The 21230-nt window shown below is 60.3% G+C and overlaps 1 pseudogene across 1 annotated transcript; it reads right to left on the bottom strand.

Annotated features, from left to right (window-relative positions):
• Positions 1-1134: 1134 nt before the first annotated feature.
• Positions 1135-20320, bottom strand: LOC115834379 (annotated as a pseudogene). Its single transcript, XR_004029275.1, has 13 exons — positions 20207-20320; positions 13501-13914; positions 10738-11336; positions 10303-10417; positions 9261-9472; positions 8910-9075; positions 8484-8637; positions 6551-6680; positions 6006-6233; positions 5467-5626; positions 4778-4965; positions 3011-3238; positions 1135-2283 (listed from the first exon to the last, which is right to left on the bottom strand). The product of XR_004029275.1 is annotated as a glutamate receptor ionotropic, NMDA 2C-like (transcript).
• Positions 20321-21230: the final 910 nt, after the last annotated feature.

Below are 21230 nucleotides of genomic sequence, written 5' to 3'. Positions count from 1 at the left end.
CCACAGTCATTGTAGGGGGATAAGTGTAATTGCAGATGTGAAAACATTGAAAATGGTAAAAGCAAAAGCCATCTTTTCAGATGGGCCAGAGGCGAAGATGTGTGATAGAAAAGGAAGTGGGCTAGAAGCCCCAGAGGGAGGAGAGGATGAGACCGCAGGCAGATTCTCCCCACCACAGGAGTCCTGGCACCAGCGAGGCCAAGCTGTGCCTGACCCTGGCAGCCACCTGCACCAAGATTCCAGAGCCCAGGCAGTTCCGAGCCTCGCATGTCAGCCACGGAGAGAACGCGGCCAGCCAGGGTTTAGCAAGCCTACAAGCTCCACACCTTTCTCTGCTCTGCTACATGGCGCTGTCAGGCTCCCCGGGGCGTCCCTGGCAGGGCAGGACAGGACCAGCCACCACCCCTGGACAAGCCTCCTTTTCAAGGAGACTGAGGGATAAACGCCATCCATCATCACCAGAGCCCCGTGCTAAGCACACGTGTTACATCTGGTGCCAGGATGGGTGGAGCTGGTCCTGAATACCAAGTGGCTTCTGCTGCCTAGAGCCCCCTCTCGGCCTCACTCCTTCCCACATCCCTCCCAGACACAGTCCCAGGCTCCGCCCCCGAGAGGGACCTGCCACCGGCTTTAGGCAAACATCCACCTGGGATACTCCCATGAATGCCCTGTTGTCTACAGCCTGTGCTGTGCCCCTTCCACAATGCAGAATGAAGCAGCCAGGACAATGTGCTGTAAAGGTTGGTTTAATTCCCAGTGCTCTGATGAGAAGAAACTCCAGCCAGGTAGAGCAAGGATCAGGATGGCCCTGCTCAACCACAAGTTCCAGCCTCCATGCCCAACAGCTGCCGTGACCAATAACTGGCTAGCCCAGGGCAGGGGAACTCAGGAGTCTGACCCCCACAGCACACCCTCCTGGCAGAACTCTGCATGATAAGAGGACAGCAAAGCCCAGCCCTCACCATGATTTGAGGCTACTGAGGCCACTGATGATCATGGAAGACATCATCTGTCATTGGGGTCCCATGGCCAGGATTTCATGGTAGAAGCCAGAAAAGCCCAATCCTGCTGCCGCTTAACCCTGACAGTGGCAGCAGAGAATCCAGCTGGCTCGGAGCCTGAGTGGCTGATAACTCACACTTCTGACTCCAGACTGGAGATCCGTCTCCAGGTGCAGGGCCCGGGAAGCCTTGCGTCCCACAGGCTACCCTGCTGACCTCGTCCAGTCCCCCACTGTCTCTGTAGCCTGTGCCCAGCCCCAGAGTCTGCCCCTGTGCCCCAGAGACCCCCAGGCTCCAGGGAGCCAGGAGCCGTGGCTGGCACAGGGTGGAAGGTGAGGACAGACAGCCCCCAGCAAATGGCAGGTGGGCGTGGGCGTGCAGACAGACGTGCTGTCTGTGCTGCCAGGCGGGGGCCCCTGCCTGCTCGCCCTCCTGGCAGGCCTCCCGGTAGATCGGCAGGCACATCGACTGCGCCTGCGCCTGCGCCAAGCGCCCTGCAGGCCGAGTGGCCGTCGGGGCGGGCGCAGGCGGGGCCGGTGCACCCAGCGGGTAGCGAGCTGGGCCGAGCGAAGGCCTCGGCCACGCAGCTGGGCAGGGAAGCGTGGCGCGGGCGCGAGCCCCGGGCCCCAGGCCGCGTGCAGCAGGGCCTCCGCCGGGCCAGCTGCTCTGCCCCGAGCGCAGCAGGTCCTCCGGCTCCGGGGGGCTCCGGGAAGAGCGGGAGGAAGGGGCGGCCGGATCGGTCGGCTCGAGGAAAGGAGCTGTAGTGACAGCGCGTGAGCGACAGGGGTCGCTCTGGGAGGCGCGCCGCTCGGAGGCCGAGAGGTGCCTCCCGCAGTGCCCGGCCCGCACCGGCCACCGCGCCTCCCAGGCTGGGCGGCGCGACACTCGGGAGACGTCGGACAGGGGCGGCCCCGGCGTCGGGGGGCGGCCCGGGGGCTGCTGAGCCCTGCGCACAAGCGCCGCGCGACCCCGCCTGGCGGTCCCCTGCCCGTGGGGCTCGGCTGTGGGGCGGACCGGGGGTGGGCAGGCATGGCTGGGGCCAGACCGCGGGGTCGTGCAGGGAGGCGGTGGGGGCGCACGGCGGCCGCCACCCCAATTCTCGATGGTGCGAGTGGCGCGGTCCAGGGAGCTGCTCACGCCCGCCGTGGTCACCTGTCGCGGGCCGCCTGCAGCATCTTGAGCACGCTGGCCTGGGCCGAGCTGGCCGTGAGGTCCGGGCTGGGCTGCCGCGGTTGGGCTGGCGAGGGCTCTGCACCCGCTGAAGCAGCTGTAGAATGCCCTGGGCAGTAGGGAGATGACAGGCCGTGAGCAGCGCCCTCCGCTCAGGGACCCGCCACGATTGTCCCCACCTGGTCCCAAGGCATCATCAGCCTTCTCGAAGTCTCAGGAAGCCAGCTGTGAAGCATCTCCCATGCGCCAGGCACTGTGCTTTGCAGATGAATGAGTGGTTGCTCATTCTCCTAATCACTCCAGCTAGCACCTGGCACATGAAGATTCCAACCTGGGCACACCTGTGGGGGGAGGGCTCTGACCCTTCAACCCTGCCACCTTGGTGGAGCCATGCCACCTCTCAGGACTTTGTCTTTTTTTTTTTTGTCTTTTTTTTTTTTTTTTTTTTTTTTTTAGAAACAGGATCTCACTCTGCCTCCCAGGCTGGAGTGCAGTGGTGCCATCCGGCTCACTGCAACTTCTGCCTTCTTGGCTCAAGTGATCCTCCACTCACCCTCCTGAGTAGCTGGGACTGCAGGTGCACACCACCACACCCAGCTAATTCTTTTATTTCTGTAGAGATGGGGTTTCGCCATGTTGCCCAGGCTTGGGTCTCGAACTCTGGACTCAAGGGATCCACTGACCTAAGCCTCTCAAAGCGTTGAGATTACAGGCGTGAGCCATGAGCCGGGTCAGAACCTTTGTTTTACCTCTGGAAATGGGCCATGGGCAGCGCGGACTTATCGGGTAGGTGCCCTTAAAACTTTGGCCTGCGTGGGGAGGGGTGGGCACCCACCCTGCTGAAAGCCAGCAGGAAGTCCAGCTGGGATGTGTTGGGCATCGAGTGGCGCAGCTTCCAGTAGACCAGGTGCTCCCAGGCGAAGACCAGCAGGGCCAGCCCCATGGCCACCAGCAGCATGTAGAAGACGCCTGCCATGTTGTCGATGTCCAGCTTGCTGCTCATCACCTCATTCTCTCATTCTGGCAGATCCCCGAGAGCCACACTGTCTCCAGTTTCTGTGTCTCTCCTGGAGTTGGGGGGTGTACACATCTGGCTCAGGAAACCCCCCTATAAGCAACCCCCTCACAAAGCTCACCACAAGCCTGGAGTAAGAAGGAATCTGGGGCCAGGGCGCCACCCACTCTTCCTCAAGCCGACCACATGGGGATCCAGCCTGGCTGGAGCAGGATGGTGGGGCAGGGAGTGGAGGGTCAGTGAGCAAGGAAATAGGAAAGCAGGGTGGAGGCTGGGGTGGGCAATGCTGGCCTTTGGGTCCTCCCCCTGTGTACCCCCAGTAAAGGCTTGTTGATTTGGTAAATGTTAGCATTCATTGAGTCCTCCTCTTCATATACTATTAACCATCTACATGCCACTCATGGAGCTGGGCACACAGAGACAAAAGGCTTAGGCTCCTAAGAGACACACATTTTGATCGCTCTTATTATTATTGTTATTATTATTATATGGAGACAGTCGTGCTCTGTCCCCAGGCTGGAGTGCAGTGGTGTGACCATGACTCGCTGCAGCCTGGATCTCCTAGGTTCAAGCGATCCTTCCACCTCAGCCCCCTGAGTAGCTGGGACTACAGGCACCCACCACACCTAGCTAATTTTTGTATCTTTTGTAGAGACAGGGTATCCCCATGTTGTCCAAGCTGATCCCAATCTCCTAGACTTAAGCAATCCTCACACCTTGGGCCTCCCAAAGTGCTGGGATTACAGGTACGAGCCACCTCACCTGGCCGCTCTCATTATTATATGGTTTGAGGAATCAGATTTTTTTTTTTTTGAGACAGGGCCTCACTCTGTTGCCCAGGCTGGGAGTGCGGTGGCACAGTCATGGCTCACTGCAGCCTCAAACTCCTGGACTCAAGGGATCCTCCTGCCTCAGCCTCCCAAGTAGCTGGGATTATAGGTGTGTGCCACCATGCCTGGCTAATTTTTTAAAAATTGTATTTATAGAGACAGGATCTTGCTGTGTTGCCCAGGCTGGTCTCAAACTCTTGACTTCAAGTGATCCTCCCACCTCAGCCTCCCAAAGTGCTGGGGTTATAGCCATGAGCTACCACACCCAGTCTAGACCATATCTTATCTAACAAGAATGGAACTCCTCTCACAGAAAGCTCTCTCGGGTTGGGGGCAGGCTGGGCTGGACCACTCACACATGTGGGGACTGGGCAGATCCATAATCTCAAGATGGCCATGGAGATACTATACTGAGCGAAGGAGGTGCTCATCTGGGAGAGATCATGGGAGGGTCTTAGGGAAGAAGAAAGGAGTTCAGCCACTCCACCCATCCCCACCTCCACCATGAGGCCTGAGCCCCTTCCTGTTTCCTGCCCTTAAGGGACTCTCTAGCCCAGTTCTTGCTCCCTCCCTGCACACCTATCCCTTCCTCAAGTCTCTCTCCAGTTGCTCCTAGTACCTGCCCACCTCAACTGCCCCAACATCTCACCCCCAGAGACCTCTCCCTGCCCACAGGCCTTGGGAACTTGAGTGGTGGTGGAAATGCTGACAGCCTTGGGCTCCACAGCCCACCCTGGGCATCCCAGCAGGGGCAGTACCACCATCCCCCAGGAACTGCAAGAGCGCCAGGTCTATGGCCCGCTTCCAGTGGGAGTCCTTCTGCATGGCGATGCCGTAGCCAGTGGTGGCAAAGACCTTGCCAGACCCAATGGTGACCAGCTTGCAGCCCTCGTCCTTGCCTGCCATGTAGTTGAGGACAGCAGCATCATAGATGAAGGCATCCAGCTTCCTGGGGACAGGCTGAGCCTCAGAGCTAGGGACCACATGGGAGGGGAGGGGACACCGACACTGGGGCGTGGCAGGGGTCTAAACCACATGAGCCTGCTGGGCACCCCGGGACGGACCAATGGACAGAGCCTTGTCTGGTTCTCTTGGGTCCTGGATGGAGTGAGGACCCCTCCCACCCTCCTCTGCACAGTGGCCAGGGGACTGTCTGTTCCCAGAAGACACACCACCCTTCTGCCCACCTCTCCGTGCTCCTAAGACTCAGAGAATGTCCCAACCACCACCTCAGGCTGAGGCTAAACTTTGATCGGCACCACAGCTGTGTTCTGAGACACATGGTGGCCTTCCATTTTTGCCTCAAGCTCCACTCTGCTCCAAGACCTCCTCCCTCCACCCCCAGGAGTCCTGCAGGACAGCCCAGTCCCACTGTCCCTACATTGAGAGCTAGGCTGGTCACTGGGGAGACACATGGATGGAGACAGCGGGTGCAGGGCTGGGGACCCACCCCATCTTGAGGCTGGTGAGCGCGTCCTCCACGAGCGCTGGTTGAACTTGACCATGTGGGTGTGCATGTCACGGTAGTTACTGCGGATGTTACGCTCTGTGCTGCCGTTGGGCACCGTGCCGAAGCGGAAAGGTGGGTACTGATCTTGAGGCCGCTGAAACTGCAGGCGGAGGGCGGCAGCCAGTCACAACCCTTCCTCCAGCCTTCCAGGCACCAAAGCCCCAAACTCACCCCAGAGCCCAGCCCCAGTGTGGACTTGCATAGTCAGAGCAGAAGGTCTTAAAGGCTGTCCAGGCCACTCCTGTGTTTCCAATGGAGACTCTGAGGCCTGAGACAGGGAGAGGCTTACCCAAGGCCTCTCAGTCGGTGGCCCTGAGCCATCTCTTGCCCCAGCCCCCAGCCCCCCCTCAGCAGGCCCTGAAGCTTCTTCCTGCCCCAGCCTCCAGGTCAAATTGCCCAGACTCTGACTGTCCTGGTCTACCCACTCACAGCCTGTCCCACCCTCAGTGTCCCCCACCACCACAGCCATGGCCCACAACCTTCTTGTCACTGAGGCCCGACACAGTGTCGATGTATTGCTCTTGGATCATGAAGGCGGCCAGGTTGGCCGTGTAGCTGGCGAGGAAGATGACAGCAAGAAGGCCCAGACCAGAACCATGATCTTGCTGGTGGTGCCCCGCGGGTTCTCGATGGGCACTGAGTTGTTGAAGACCAGCGCCCACAGTAGCCACACGGACTTGCCGATAGTGAAAGATGGGCCCCGGACTCTGGGGGCAAGAGGGGGATGCTGGAGCTCCTCCTGCCCACCATGAAGGGCTCAGGGCTCAGCCCACCCGACTGCACAGCTCCGGTCTCAGTCTGGCCTTCGCGGGGGACCCGTCCTGGCCATTTCCTCACCAGGTCAAGTGAGCTCACGTGTGTGTGTGTGTGTGTGTGTGTGTGTGTGTGTGTGATCTGACTGGCCCCCAGCGTGTGCCATCCAAAGGCAAGGGATCTCCCAAGGTATTCTCTGGAGGACCCGTTGCCCCTGAGCCCAGCCCTCAGGGTGCCCAGGCCCACCCCTCCTGCCAGGCCCAGGCAAGGCTTACTCTTGCCTCTGGTGAGGTTCTGGTTGTAGCTGACGGGGCTGAAGTACTCGAACATGAAGACGGTGATGGCCACCACAGTGAGGCACATGACAAACATCATCACCCACACCGCAGGGCTATATGGCTCTGGGGACAGAGGGAGGCAGCTCAGAGGCCTCAGCATGTTCCCTGCCCCAACCCAGAAGCACTGGGTGGAGACAGGTAGGTCCATGTGATCAAAGTAAGGGCCCACCAGCTCTGCGGACCCAGCCAAGCGGGCCCCTGACTCAGAGCAGCAGAGCCCCAGGAGAGGCCCCCAAAAGAGGTCAGGCTCTCCAGCATCCTTGGTCTCCCCCGCCCCCACTTCCCTGGGACAGGTACAAGTCACCCACCCCATGAAACATTCCTTTGACTTCACAACCCCTGCCTGGCCCCACATGGATGATCTGGTGGTTCCGCCTAGAATCAGAGCCCCTGAGGCCAGTCTTATTCCTCATCCCACCAACATGGAAATCCGCGCCTAGGGAACTGGGGAGACCCACCCCAGGCCTCGGACAAGGCTGTTTCTATCTCCTAGAGTAAGAAATCACTACTGCTGGCCGCACTCGGTGGCTCTCGCCAAGCACTTTGGGAGGATGAGGCGGGTGGATCACCTGAGATCAGGAGTTCGAGACCAGCCTGGCCAATGTGGTGAAACCCCTGTCTCTACTAAAAATACAAAAATTAGCCAGGCGTGGTGGCACATGCCTATAGTCCAGCTACTCAGGAGGCTGAGGCAGGAGAATCACTTGAACCCAGGAGGCGGCAGTTGCAGTGAGATGAGAGTGCACCACTGCACTCCAGCCTGGGCAACAGAGCGAGACTCAGTCTCAAAAAAAAGGAAAGAAAAGAAATCACTACTACTGGCCAGGTGCAGTAGCTCACACCTGTAATCCCAGCATTTTGGGGGGCTGAGGCAGGCGGACTGCTTGAGTCCAGGAGTTCGGAGACCAGCCTGGGCAACATAGTGAAACCCTGTCTCTACACAAATACAAAAATTAGCCAGGTGTGGCGGCATGCACCTGTGGTCCCAGCTGCTCAGGAGGCTGAGGTGGGAGGATCACTTGAGCCCAGGAGTTCCAGGCTGTAGTGAGCCAAGATGGCACCATTGCACTCCAGCCTGTGTGACAGAGGAAGACGCCGTCTCAAAAAAAAAAAAAAAAAAGGAAGGAAAGAGGAAAGGAAGAGTGGGAATGGGGGGAGGGAGGGAGGGAAATCACTCCTGCCATCATGAGCACTTGCTATGCTATGAAGTGGGTTTTTTTTCCTCTTTCCGTGGCTGAGGAGCCTGCTCAGAGAGGTTCTGTGACTTGCCCAAGGCCACACAGCAGGACAGGGCAGAGCCGGGGTTTCCACTCCTGTCTGGCCAGCCTCAGCTCTTCCCCTGCCGCTCGCCTGTCTCACAGCTCTCTGCCACCTCACACTTCATGTCCCACGTGGGCTCTGACTGGGCACTTTGGGAAGGCAAAGACTACGGCTGTAGCCCCAGCACCCAGCATGGGACCTGGCTGCCCAACCAATGCCAGACTTCTCACCCAGGAAACAACACACCTCTTCCCACACTACACTCGCTCCTCAACTCCCCACGGGCCTCCCCACTTGTTCCACCATCCTGGGCAATGGCCCATCCTGAGGCGAGCCTGCCTGCCGGGTTTTCCTGCCACTCACAGTGGGCACCACGACCCATCCCACACCCAACCCCACCCTCACCTGGCAGCCATACCTAGAACCGAACACTGACTTCACTTCTCCTGTCTCCTTTCCACTCACCTCCAGCCAACCTCCAAGACCCAAGGCTGCTGTGCTTGGCCTCTGAGAGCCCACCCAACTCCCCATCTCCACCCAAGCTGTACACACCCTCCTTGTGGGCCCCTCTGCCCCCGGAGCCGTCTCTGCCACCCTGGGCCTCACCCAAGAAGGCCGAGGGGGAGACAGTGCCATTGCTGCGAGCCACCATCACACTGATGCCCGTCTCCACGAAGGGCACAGAGAAGTCTACGATCTCGGAGCGCTCCTCATTGATGGTGAGGGAGCCGATGGCCATGTCTGCCCGCTTGTAGTACACCTGGTGCCGGACGCCATGGAGGTTTTGAAAAAGGGATTCCTGAGGGGTGGACACGCTGCACAAGCACCTCCGGGCACCCCTTCTAGCACCCACGGGCTGAGTCAATCGTTCCCTCTGGGGCCCTCAGAGCTCAGCTTTCAGTATTGACCACCCCAGGAGTCATCATTGGTGACAGCCCATGCCCCCCTCTAGAGGGCATCTGAGAGCCACATGGGGCCTGGGCAGCAGGCAGGCAGGCAGGACAGGTGAGGAGGGAGTGGGGTGGGGCCTACCTCCCCAATCATGCCGTTCCATACGCCGCGCACCCGCTTGCCATGCTTGCCGTTGGTCACCAGGTACAGGTCGTAGGAGAATTTGACCACCCTGGCCAGCTTCTTGAGGATGTCGATGCAGAATCCCTTACAGCAGAGCTTGGTGTAGGGGGCCATGTCCCCGCTGCTGCAGCCATGCCGTCATGAGACCACCAGGAGTCAGAGCACGTCGTGGCCCAGCCCCGCCCCAGCCACTCCTCCCAGCCTGGCACGTGGACCCCTGCCCCACACCCAAGCAGGAGACATACACGACACCTGCCCATCACACGGCAGCACCCAGCTCTCACTAGCCTCCCAGGGCACTCCGCAGACCTGAAGGTGTGGTTGCTGTGCCTGCGGCAGGGCACGGTGTTGGGGACACAGCCTCCTGTGCCAGGGTCAGGGCTCTCCACGATGACAAAGGGCCGCTCTTCCAGCGTGGCCACCGTCAGGTGCCGACTGTCCACCACAGGCTGCAGAGAGGCACTGTAGCGAGGCCACACGGGGTACTTCATGTATAGGACGCCATGCTCCCAGCGCCCCACCTGTAGAGGGTGACAGCCTCAGCCTGGGGCCTTCAGCGCTACAGCCCCACCCTCTAGGTGGAGCCTGCCAGGGCCAAGAATCCCCCTCTCTCACCTAGGGACTCTGGGGCAGGTCAGAGTAGTGCTGCTCCCGGCAGCCTCCCCCAGCCTTGGGTCCCTGTGTTCTCCATACAGCTCCACGCTGACCCACGCTGACCCACGCTGACCCACAGCATCATCCTAAAGCCCAGACCTGACCCTGTGTCACTCACTGTACTGGTCCCCCTGACTTTGACAGCAAGTCCTTAGCTGAGCACTCAAGGCCCTTCATGCTCCAAACCCTTCTGTCCCTCTGTCTCTTCCAGGCTAGCACCTCTTCCTGGTGGGCTCCTACTCAAACCTCCACAGCCCAGCTCAAATATCCCATCTTCTGTGACCTCTTCCCCAGTTTCTTCCTTTGCAGGCAGAACTAATTCCTGTTCCTTATCTCCAATCCCACAATCTTTCGCACATGTCTACTCAAGCACTGGTCTCTCCATATTGTTTACAAGCCTGTCTGGCCAGCATGGTCATGGGTTACTCCTGCAGGGGCAGGACCAGGAGATAGGAGCGCTTGAAAAGTTCTATGGTGGAGGGAAGCCGGGGTGTTTATGGGAGCCCAGAGCAGGGCACCTCACCACCCTGGGGCACCTGGAGGCTTCCCAATGGAGGAGATGTTTGTTTCAGCTGAGACCTGGAAGATGAGGGGTTGGATAAGGGACAGAGGGACTCTCTGCTCAGCTGTGGGCACAAGAGGAGGCGGGGACTAAATGAGAGGACACTGAGGGCCCCTGGGCTCACCCCCTTCTCACCATCTCCCAGAGGCGGTGCCGGTTGAGGGCGATCACCACCATGGTGGGCTGGACCAGGTAGCCACCAGGACTGAAGGAGAAGTCTCGGCCCTCCCAGGTGACATTCAGTAGGTTCCTGCCAGAGGGGAGAGATGCCTGCAGCCCTGCCAAAGACCAGGCACCCCCTGCCTCTGCCTCACCGCCGCCACCGACAGCAGGTGGCATTGATTGCGTTTATTGTTCAAAGTGCTTCCCTATATTGGCCCCACAATCCTTGCCACACCCTGACACCTGCTGTTTGTTAGATGAGGACGCTAAGGCCCAGACAGGTGGGGTAATGTGGCCCCAGGCACGCAGCTAGTGGGAGGTGTGGCTGGCCAGCCCAAGTTCACTGCCACCCAGGTCCCCCGAAGCGCTCCCCACCTCCCCACCCCTATGCCCCAGGCAGGTGCCCACCTGTAGAAGGCCTCCCGGGCAGGGCTGACGGGCCCAGGGTGAGCACGGCAGTCCCCCGCCGGGGCTGGCAGGGTTCCGTGCTGGCGCCAGTAGCTGTGGGCGCCCAGGGCCAGAATGGCCACGCCGTCGCGGACCTTCTGGCGCAGGCTGAGGCGCCAGCTCTCGGTGACGACGCTGATGAGGCCCACGGGGAAGGTGGCGGGGGGCGCATCGGTGCTGCCCAGCGCCAGGTTGGGCACCAGCCACACGTGGCCGGGCCCCACCAGGCCGGCCTGCGCCGCCTCGGCGAAGAGCACCTCGGCCTCCTCGCGCGAGCAGTAGGCCACGAACACGGGCGCGTCGAGCTGGCGCAGCAGGCGCTGGATGCGCGCGCGCGGCCCTCCGGGGCCCAGCTCCAGCGTGACCGCGTCCAGCAGCCGCCAGCTCACGTGGCTGGCGTCGGCGACGGCGCGCACGCCCTCCAGGAAGAGCGCGTGGCCCGGGTGCAGGCTGGTGATGACGGCGAAGGCGCTCCAGTCGTACTCCTCCAGCACTTTAAACAGCACCTGCAGCTGCTGCTCCAGGGACACGCCCAGCTGCAGGAAGGCGGAGCCCGGCTCCTGGGGGCGGGGCGGGGCGGGGCCTGAGCCTGGGCGGGGCCTGAGCCGGGGCGGGGCCTGAGCCGGGGCGGGGCCTGAGCCGGGGCGGGGCCTGAGCCGGGGAGGGGCCTGAGCCGGGGCGGGGCGGGCCGAGCCCCTCCTCGCGCCCCTTCCCCGACCTCGGCCCCTTCCCCGACCTCGGCCCCTCCATCAGCTCCCAGGCGCCCTTGCGCCGGTGGATGCTCCGCGTCCCGGAAGCCCTCTGGCCTGCGCCTCCCTCCTGCCCCAGCGTGGTTCCCCGCTGCCTATTAGCATGGTCATGGCCGGCCCCCGGCCCACCACGCTGGCCTGCGGACCCGCAGCATCAGCACCACTGGGGAGTTTGTCAGAAATGCAGATTCTCAGGCCGCACCCCACACCGACTGGATCGGAGTCGCTGGGTATGGCGCCTGGCATCTGTATTCTAACAAGTTCTTCAGCCAATCCTTGAGCCCGCTAGACTGGGAAGCGCTGCCCCAGACCAACTGAATCTGAATTCCAGAGTTGCAAAGCCAGGCGTCTGTATTTCCTAAGAGCACGATGAGGGTTGAGAGCCAATGTCCTGAGATCTTATGCCTGGGCCCCAAGAGGATGGGGAAACACCATCCTGGTTGGAGCCCTGAGGGTGGGAAAGTTCCTCCTCTCCATCCCTCTCCCACCACAAAAGCCCAAGGCACTGCCGGCTGGCACCGGGGCCAGCGCAGTCCCCTCCTAACTGGTCTCACTGCTGTCACTGTCCCAGTCTTTTAAAAAAGCAAATAAGGGAAAATTCAGAGGCCAAGCAACGCAGTTTCTTCAGCAACAAATTGCAAGGAAAAAAGAGGGAGAGACAGAGGAGGGGCCCAGAGGTTGAGAGAAACTTAGAAGCCACACCAACCAACCGGCACGTGTGGACCTGATTTGGCTCTTGATTCGAGCAAACAGGCTGCAGAATAAACATTTATGACAGTTATGAGACAATGGGGAAATGTGAACACTGCCTGGATATTTGAAGGAATTTTTATTATTTTTTAGACGTGATAATGTATGGTGGTTTTACTTTCTTAAGCTCTTATCTGCCAGGGATACATACTGAAATATTTATGGATGGAATAAGAGGATGCCTGGGCTTTGCTTCAAATTAACACAGAAGAAGGAGAAAGGGGTCCTGGTGAGGCTGGGGTGGATGGCCAGGGTGAATGGGGGACATATGAGCCTTCCTTATACTTTTTAATGTATACTCAAAATTCTTCATATAAAAATTAATGAAACAAAGGCAAATCAGATCAGTCTCTTCCCTCGACTCTCTTCCGCTCTTCCCTGAGTGGGTAGATCACCAGGGGCAGGGCCAGGAAGCTCACAGGGCTAAGGCAGGCACAGACCACGGCCACTGTCACAGCCGGCTTGCGCTGCTCTGGCTGCCCACTTGCTTAAGGAAAAGCCCAAATGTCTTCCCGGGTGGCCAGGTCCCTGCCTCCTTCTCCAGGCTTTTCCCTCTATTCCTCCAAAGCTCTGAGGTCCTTCCCGCCTTGGGACCTTCATCCCACCTGCTCCTCTGCCTGGGCCTCTCCCCCTCCCCACCAGCTCGCCCTTAAGCCCTCAGCCTAGACGTCATTTCTCCAGAGACCTTCCCTGGCCAACACGCTATGCATGAGCCATGCGTGAGCTCCCTAATAGCATCCTGTGTCTTTCCTTCAGAACGCTTGTCCCAGTTGTAACTGCTGAAGAATGTGTGTTTGGAACGTTCTCCCCCAGCCCTGCAAGGGCAGGGCCTGCCTCCCCCAGGGCTCCCAGGGTTCCCTGGAGTGCTCACCCTACAGGTCAACTACCAGTGCCCAGAGGGCATGGCACCACCTCCATGCCCGGCTGGCCCTCTGGGTCTTCACCCTGACCTAGGAAGCTATGGGAAGCAGAGAGGAGGAGGGCTGGGGCCTGCACCCTGCCCACCCCTCGTCCAGACACAATGTGAGGGCAGCCCAGAATATCTCTCCTCTAGAACATGGAATGTCATTCCCATTGCCATCTCCCCATCACCCACATCACGCCCTCAGCCCCCACCTCCCTGCCCATCCCATCTAATCCCAGCTTCCCAGAACCGAAGCACCCCCCTCCACCCCAGCCTGGCTCCAGGCCTGAGGCATGAGGGGACATGAGTTTGGACATGCACCTTGGGGGTGAGGACCACAGCAGAGCCTCCACTGATGCTGAGGATGGGCACATGGGTCTGGGAGGAGATGAAGTCAAGGATCTGGGCCACCGCCTCGGTGCCCACGTTGTCCTCAAAGACAATACCGTGGATGCGGGCAGCACCCAGGAGGCCGCAGATGTGGGTGAGAAGGCTGCTGGGGTTGGTGGTGTTGACCCCCACTGTGAGCGGCTGGATCTCCAGGGGCAGGTCCAGGAAGCTCTGGGGGGTGAGGCGGGCACGGACCTGGGCCTGGGGCAGCCCTGAGCTGCCAAACACCACGGCCACCGTCATTCCCTGCTCGCCCTGCCCCCGACCTGGCCCCACCCAGGCACCGAAGAGCGAGGTGAGCAACAGGGCCGGCCCCAGGGCCCCACCCATGTCCACCGGAGGGTCCTGTGGAGAGACCAGGACAAGCACAGGGAGGGAGACAGAGAGGCAGATGGACAGACAGGAGGGACAGAGGGACACACATACAGAAGATGAAAGAGAAGAGGGGAAAACCTCCCTCCCCGAAGAGAGGTGGAGAGAGAGGGAGACAGACAGACACAGACAAAGAGAAAGAGACAGAGGTTAGTTGAGCATCCCAAGGGCATCCCAGAAGAGCAAGGGCTGGGGAAGAACAGGAGCCATGCGCGGCACCCAGCCCTCCAGTCTACTGATGCCTTCCAAAACTCAGCCAGCGGGTTCTGCCCTAGAAAGTCATATTGAAAATGCTAGTCTGGGGTTCAAGTGCGTGGATTTGAGTCAGACAGATCTGAGTTCATGTCCCAGTTCTGCCACTAACTCGCTGTGTGATCTTAGGGAAGTCGCTTAGCCTCTCTGAGCCATGTTTTCTTGCCTGAAATAATCACAGCAGTGTGAGGACTTAGATGAGCTAACAGGCTATTTGCTGGGATTAGTGACCTTATCCCACAGGTGACAGGCCCCCAGCCAGGTGAAGGAAGACAGCTCTTGCATCACCCCCAACCCCCGCCACCACCCGCCAGTCCTCTCTGCAGTCTAAACTGGATCTTCCATCTGTCTCTCACCAGGGCCTGTGCTACTGGTCAGCGTGCCCTGCTTGCCATGGGGCCAGCCCCGAGGGCCCTCCTCTGCATGGCTCTGCCTGGCACAGAGCCCCCTCCTCCTGGGCACTGGACATCACTACAGCCCTTCCTTCTGTGGCCTCAGCTAGTAGCAGCTCTTCTGCAGCAGGGTACAGTGACTTGTTCAGAGCTCAGGGATACCCGAAAACCCAAGGTGGTGATCTGGCGTTTGGTCTCGTTAGACATGAGCTGGTGAGCTGGCCTCTCGGGCCATCACTGGTGTGCAGGATCTTTTGAACCCAACCCAGGGGCCTGACATGTATGCTTGCTAAATGGCATTATTTTGGATTGGGACCAAGAGCCACAGCAGTGAGGGTAACACAAAGCCTGAGTGGAGTGGTGCCCACGGATGTCACTTTCCCTCCCAGCTGGTCATCGGCCACAGCATTGCCGTCTCTTCCATCTTCATCACATCCCCAACAAAACTTCAGAGCAGGGGAGAGCTAAAGGGTGGACAGGGTGAGCCTGCCACTGCAGCCCTCCCACCTCCCCCAGGATCTGCACATCTCTGCTACAGAAATGCTCACGAAAATCAAGCAGTTGCCAGAAACCACGCCGCCGAAAGGCAGAGGCCCTTCAGGGCTGGGGCCCGAGACAATGGCTGGGCAGGCTCCAGCTTTCTCACAGGGCCTTCCTTTTGCCTGCCACGAAATTTCTTTTTTTTTTTTTTTTGAGATAGAGTCTTGCTCTGTTGCCCAGACTGGAGTGCAATGGTGCGATCTTGGCTCAATGCAAGCTCCACCTCCCAGGTTCACACCATCCTCCTGCCTCAGCCTCCCAAGTAGCTGGGACTACAGGTGCCCACCACCATGCCCGGCTAATTTTTTGTATTTTTTAGTAGAGATGGGGTTTCACCGTGTTAGCCAGGATGGTCTCGAACTCCTGACCTTGTGCTCTGCCCACCTCAGCCTCCCAAAGTGCTGGGATTACAGGCGTGAGCCACCACGCCCAGCCATCTTTCTCTTTTTTTTTTATCCAAAGCCGAATGTCTTACAGACATATGGGCCTTCTTGGATCTCTAGTTCTCTCTAAGGAATCCAGAGAGCAGGGAAGTGCAAGAGGCTACCAAGAACATTCAGGAAAGTTCCTCTTCTCCCAGGGTGGCACTGAAAGGATCCTTCTAGGGGAACCCACTAGACCGACTTTAATGTAGAAACATAAATTGGCCCATGTGTGCTGAGCCCCTTCCCTGCAGTAGGTACTGGATGATGGAATGTCCCTATGGGTGAGACATGGTCCCTGCCCTCCAGGAACTTAGAGTCAAATCTGCAGAATGAGCATGCTGCTGTTAGCACCTCCAACCTCCTTTTTTCTAAATATATTTCTCTTTCCTACTTCCCTCTCTCTACTTCCTACTTCCTTCTCTCCCTACTTCCCTCAAACTCCCCAGCCTCCCCCTCAAGACCTTCTCTTAGCTGAGGGTCTAGAGCTCATTCACAGGAAGGTATAAGGGACTGATAATAGCTGAAAGGGTTCTCATTCCCCAGAGAGATGTAGTTTAACCACAGTCAGAGCCTTAAGCTAACGTACCAGGTGGTAGAATTTCAGGCCAAGAAGACAAGAGTTTTGGCAAGGAAGGGAATATTGTTCTCACGGTGGCGCCCTTGAAATCTTCCCATGTATATGGTTTCCTAGTACAGTGACACAGAAGTGACAGAACTGACAGCCCAGAGACATGTTTGAGTCTGGCAAGGGATCGATCCTAGCCATGCCGTGCCATGCCTCAGCTACCACCACCAATCGGGGATGTCAGATCTCGACCACAAAGGACACTGACATGCACGTCGCTCCCCTTGTGCAGCCTCCGTCTGCTCGCCTCTGCCCACACCTCCAGGTCCTAGAGGTTCCTTGCCCTCTGGGGAGCCCCAAACCTCCTACCGCCCCTGCCTCCCGGTAATGAGCTCTAGATCTGTGCTGCCCAGTATAGGAGCCGCCAGTCATACACGACTATTGGGTACCAGAAACATCTCTCACCCAAACGGAGTTTGCTATCAGTGTAAAATTTCATCCCACACTGCACATTGAAGACAATAGGGAAAAAGAATGTAAAAATCTCATAAACATTTGTATCTTGATTACATGTTGAAATAATAACATTTGGGGTATGTTTAGTCAAAGAAAATATACTGTTAAAATTAATGTCACCTGTTTCTATTTGTTTTAATGTGGTTACTAGAAAATTTTAAATTGCACTTGTGGCTCCCATTTTATTTCTTTGGACAGTGTGACCCTGGATGAAGGGCCCAGGCTCTCCCTCAACTGTAAAGGGGCAGAATAAGCAGTCTTCCATTAGCATCTCCAACCTCCTTTTTCTAAATGTATTTCTCTTTCCACTAATAGCCTCTGCCCTCCCTACTCCCCTCAAGCTTCCACCCTCCCCAGTCAAGACCTTTTCTTAGCCAAGGACCTAGAGCTCATTCACATGAAGGAATAAGGGTCTGGTAATAGCTGAAAGTGTTCTCATTCCCACTCTCTCCAACAGGAAGGCATCCTCACGGGCTGGGGACACCAGAGACTCTCCAAAGGGAAGGTGTCCTCCTGTGTTGGGGGTCGGGGGGTGGGGGAGGTGAGGCAGGTTGTGCCTCTAACCAAAGGGCCTAAAATGGGGGAGGGATCCCAGAATACCTCCAGAGGGAGGGGCCAAAACTAGGTAAGTCCCTGGGCTCCAAATAGCAAGGGGCAGACTCGAGGAGCTTCTGAAGTCTGTCTCATCACCCCGTCTAACCCAGCCGCCCTACACAGGTAGGAGGGACAAACTCCACTTTACCCCGCCACAATCTCCTCCCTTGCCTCCCCCTCCCCCCTCCCATCTACCCACCCGCGCCAGCCCCACTGCACTGCTGAAGCCTTCCTCCAGCCACTGCTCCCTCCTCACACAGGACAGCTACTCCCTGGTGCCCACAAATGAAGTCCAGCCAGCTTAGTCCCATAGACAGAGCCCTCTGCACCCTCTGCAACCAACTGTCCTCCCATCCCTGGAACCCACAGCTCTGCCAGTCTGCTGGCCAAACAGCCCCATTCTGCTCTCAACTCCAGGCCTTGTTCCAGCATCCCCCAGGCTGGAATGTCCTCATCCCAACAGAAGTCTACTCTCCTTCGGGGCCCAGCTGAAATCCCTCTCCCACAGGCACCTGCCTTGATGCCTCAGGCTCCAGGAGCAGGGTCTGCGGCCAGGCTGGGGGCACCTGCCCTTCTTCCCCCTGCCCTGGCTTCCCCTCCTGGGTGGGGAGCTCTGTGCAGTGGTCCCCTCCACCCCTCCATTCTGCCCTGCAGCAGGTGTGTGTGCACTCATGAACACCCTGCCCCAACACTGGACTTCGGGCTCCTTGAGGGCAGACACATCGTCTCAGAGACCTCTGCCCACCCACCCACTCAGGGTCTCACCCCTTCCACAAACAGCCCTTAAACTAATGTTTGACAAACACAGAGATCCCCCAAAGAGCCCCGGAGAGGATGGCAGTGGTCAGTCCTGCAGGACACAGCAGCATCTGGAAGGGTCTGAGCACCTTCCCAGGCTGGAGGCCTTCTCCTTCCCGGGTCCTCACAACTCAGCCAGACCCCCTGACACGCACCTGCACACACCTGCACCCTCCTGCCCTCACACCCGCTCACATCCGAGATACCGATGGCTCTCCCTCTCCCAGGCTAGGAAACTCGGTCACAGGAGTCCTCCCCACCCACCAGCAGAGCCCCCCACCCCCTGCCCTTCCGGGGAGCCGCCCCTCCTTTGCCGTCGGGTTTCCCTCCCTCCCTTTTGCCCAGCCAAAACCCGAACCCAGGCGCCAGGGGAGAGGACCGCCGTTCTAGCTTGCTCCACTACTGGGGGCACGGAGTTCTCGCTCCTCCAAGGCTACGGCCCCTGTCTCCGCGGACCCCGCCCGGACTCCACCCCCGCCGCCACCGGGATGCCCCGTCCCCTCCCCTCCGCAGGAATCTCTTACACTCGGGCTGTGAAGTTCGGGGTATTTTTAGGCCGGCGATAAATAATTCACAGGGAACGTGGCACCAGGCTCCCCCCGCGGGAGGAGGGGGCGCGAGCAGCGACAGCCACCGTCACCCGCGGCTCAAGGACACTCGCGATGCGGCGGCGGCGGCTCCGGGCGGGCACCCGCGCCACGCCTCCTGGCGGCCGAGGTGGGCACCACGCACCCGGTGCCCCGCGCCCCGCGCTGTCCCCCGCCGGCGTCCGTGGCTCCAGGGCCCCCACCCCCACTCCCCTGAGTCCCGCAGTGGGGGGGACTGAGCCAGCCTGGCAGGCGGGCCCAGTACCAGCCCAGGCCCGCCCCGGGGCCCCGGGCGAACCCAGGTGTCCCGGACCTGCCGACCTGCCCCTGGCACGCTCTTATTCTTCGGGAGTTTAGAAACAGGCTCAAAGTCACTAGCACCGCCAAGACCTGGACGGGCTCCGAAATACAGCCCGCGGAATGGTACCCTCCCCAAATAAGTTTCTTTCCTCGATTTTCCTGTGGCCCAGGGTCAGGGACTGAACTAGGATGACGCCACCATCCAAGGGCTGGGGGACCGAGCCAGAAGTCCCCTTGGACGACCAGGGCTGGGAAACCGAGGTGGACGAATGGGGTGGGCATCACGGCCTGGCGGGAATTCCCGTCTTGCTCACCCAGCAGCTCCTTGCAGGGTCGCGGGACGAACCTGGGGATTCAGGTTGCCGGGTGCCTTTGCTCCGCGTGTCCCCGCCTGCCCGCCTAGGCAGGAAACAGGAGGCTCGGGGCTTCCCCTTCCCGCCGTCGGGGGATCCTGGGCGAAGCCCCGAGAGACCAGCGCAGGCTACTGGTGCGCAGCGAGGGCCCAGCGCCAGGTCAAGTTCGCCCGGTGCCCTCTCTGCCTGCCTTTCCCTTTGCCCTGTGGAAGCCCGGGAGCCGGGCACGGGCCAGCATCTGCAAGATGCCACTACTCTAGAAGCCCACTCCGATTCTCCCAGGTCGCAGGAGGGAGAGAGCTAGGCTGGGGCAGAGGAGATGGGGCAGAGCTAGAGGGGAAGAACCGGGACTCGGGGCGGGGAAAGGGGTCTGGGCGCCGAGGCAAGTGCGCAGCAGGTGCCCAGCAGACCTGGGGAAACCGGGGCACCGGGCTGGGGCGCAGCACAGCCCCCTTTCGCCTTCTCGACTCCTTTCCAACCCCTCGTTCTGGTCGATCCCAGCCCCGGCCCCCGCTCCTGGCCCTGTTCCCCGCTCTCTGCCCCAGGGGATTCCAGCAGCAACAGTTGGGGTCCGCGGCAGCCCAGACTCCCCTGGTCCCGCGGTGCCGCCGCGCCAAGCGAAGGAGGAGGAGGGCTCGGCGGCCCCGGGGACGAACGTCTTGGACGCTTCGCCCGCGTCCTTCTCTCGCGTCCGCCGCGCACCTGTCTGCTCGGCCTCTTCTTCGCCTTCTCTCCGGCCGCCCGGGTCCAAACCCAAGGGGCCAGGTTCTTGAGGGTCCGGGTCCTCCAGCCGCCCCCTCCTTGCGCCCCGAGAGTCCTGCGCAGGCCCGACTCCCCCCGGGTGCCCCGCCTCTGTCTCCACCGTTCTTGCTCGCGCGCCGCGGGAACCCAGCCCCAAGTTGGCGGCGAAGTTGGCGCCCCCCGCCCGCCGCCCGCCACTCACCGAGGGGAAGGGGCGCTGCGCCCGTGGCGAGAGCCCGCGCCGGCCGCCTCCCTCGCGGTCTCTGTCCCACAGCCTCGGCCCGGGAGCGCTGGCGCGCTCAGTCTCAGCTCCGCGGGCGCCGGAGCCCGGGCGCGGCGGGGCGGGGGCGGGTGGCGCGGCCTGGCCGGCTGGCCCCGACCCGCCCCCGCGCCCCTCACGAGGCTCGCACGGCGCCCGGCTCCGTCCGGGGCTGGGCTGCGCACCGCGCCTCCTGCTCCCACGGCTCGCAGCCGACTGTGCGGGAGCTCTCACCGCAGCCCGCGAGGGCCCGCCCCGCCGGGGCCCGCCGCCTCCGCCCCGGCCCGGCCCGGCCCGGCCCCCTGCCCCTCGAGGCCCCTCCCGCCGCAGGCCCGGGTCCCTCTCCCCTCTCCGGGACCGCGTCCCCAGACCCGACACTCGCGGCAAGTGCGCCTCGGAGGAAACACCAGCCTGCCCGGAGCCTGGGTTTGAGCCGGCAGCTCTCGGGTGTGTGACCTTGGGCTAATTTCGAGGACCCCTCAGTTTATACAGCGAGGCAGAATCTTGGGGGCTGCCATAAAAGGGAGTGACCACTCTCCGGACACTGCAAAGCCCTAGGGAGATTGAGGCACTATTTTTAAAGGCCAGTGGGTCTGACTGGAAACGGAAGCAGGAAGGCTTTGGGAGCTAAAGAATGGGCCCCGGGCTAGACTCGCCTGGGGCACCCAGAGGTACAGGGGACAAGCTGCTGCTCAGTCCCGCCCCCGCTCCCATTTCTTTTCTGTTTTGATTGTACTGAGGGCTCACCAGGGAGGGGGGGTCCCGGTCCCGGGCAGCCCTAGTGTGGACAGAAGACAGGCAACCGGCAGCCACAGCAGGGCCGAGCGGAGAAAGGAAGGGTGCCTAAGCCAGGGCTGGCTGACGAGCCCCATCAAGCCCCCAGGAGGCCCCTGAGCAGGGAGCCGTCTCTGCAGCGCCACCTGGTGACGGTAGGGGAGCTACGGCCAGAAGGTGACCCCCGACCCCA

Source organism: Nomascus leucogenys, unplaced genomic scaffold, assembly GCF_006542625.1.
Source record: "Nomascus leucogenys isolate Asia unplaced genomic scaffold, Asia_NLE_v1 000410F_44009_qpd_obj, whole genome shotgun sequence".
Classification (NCBI taxonomy): domain Eukaryota; kingdom Metazoa; phylum Chordata; class Mammalia; order Primates; family Hylobatidae; genus Nomascus; species Nomascus leucogenys.
The sequence above is the reverse complement of the archived record's forward strand: the minus strand, read 5'-3'. Positions and strand labels throughout refer to the sequence as shown.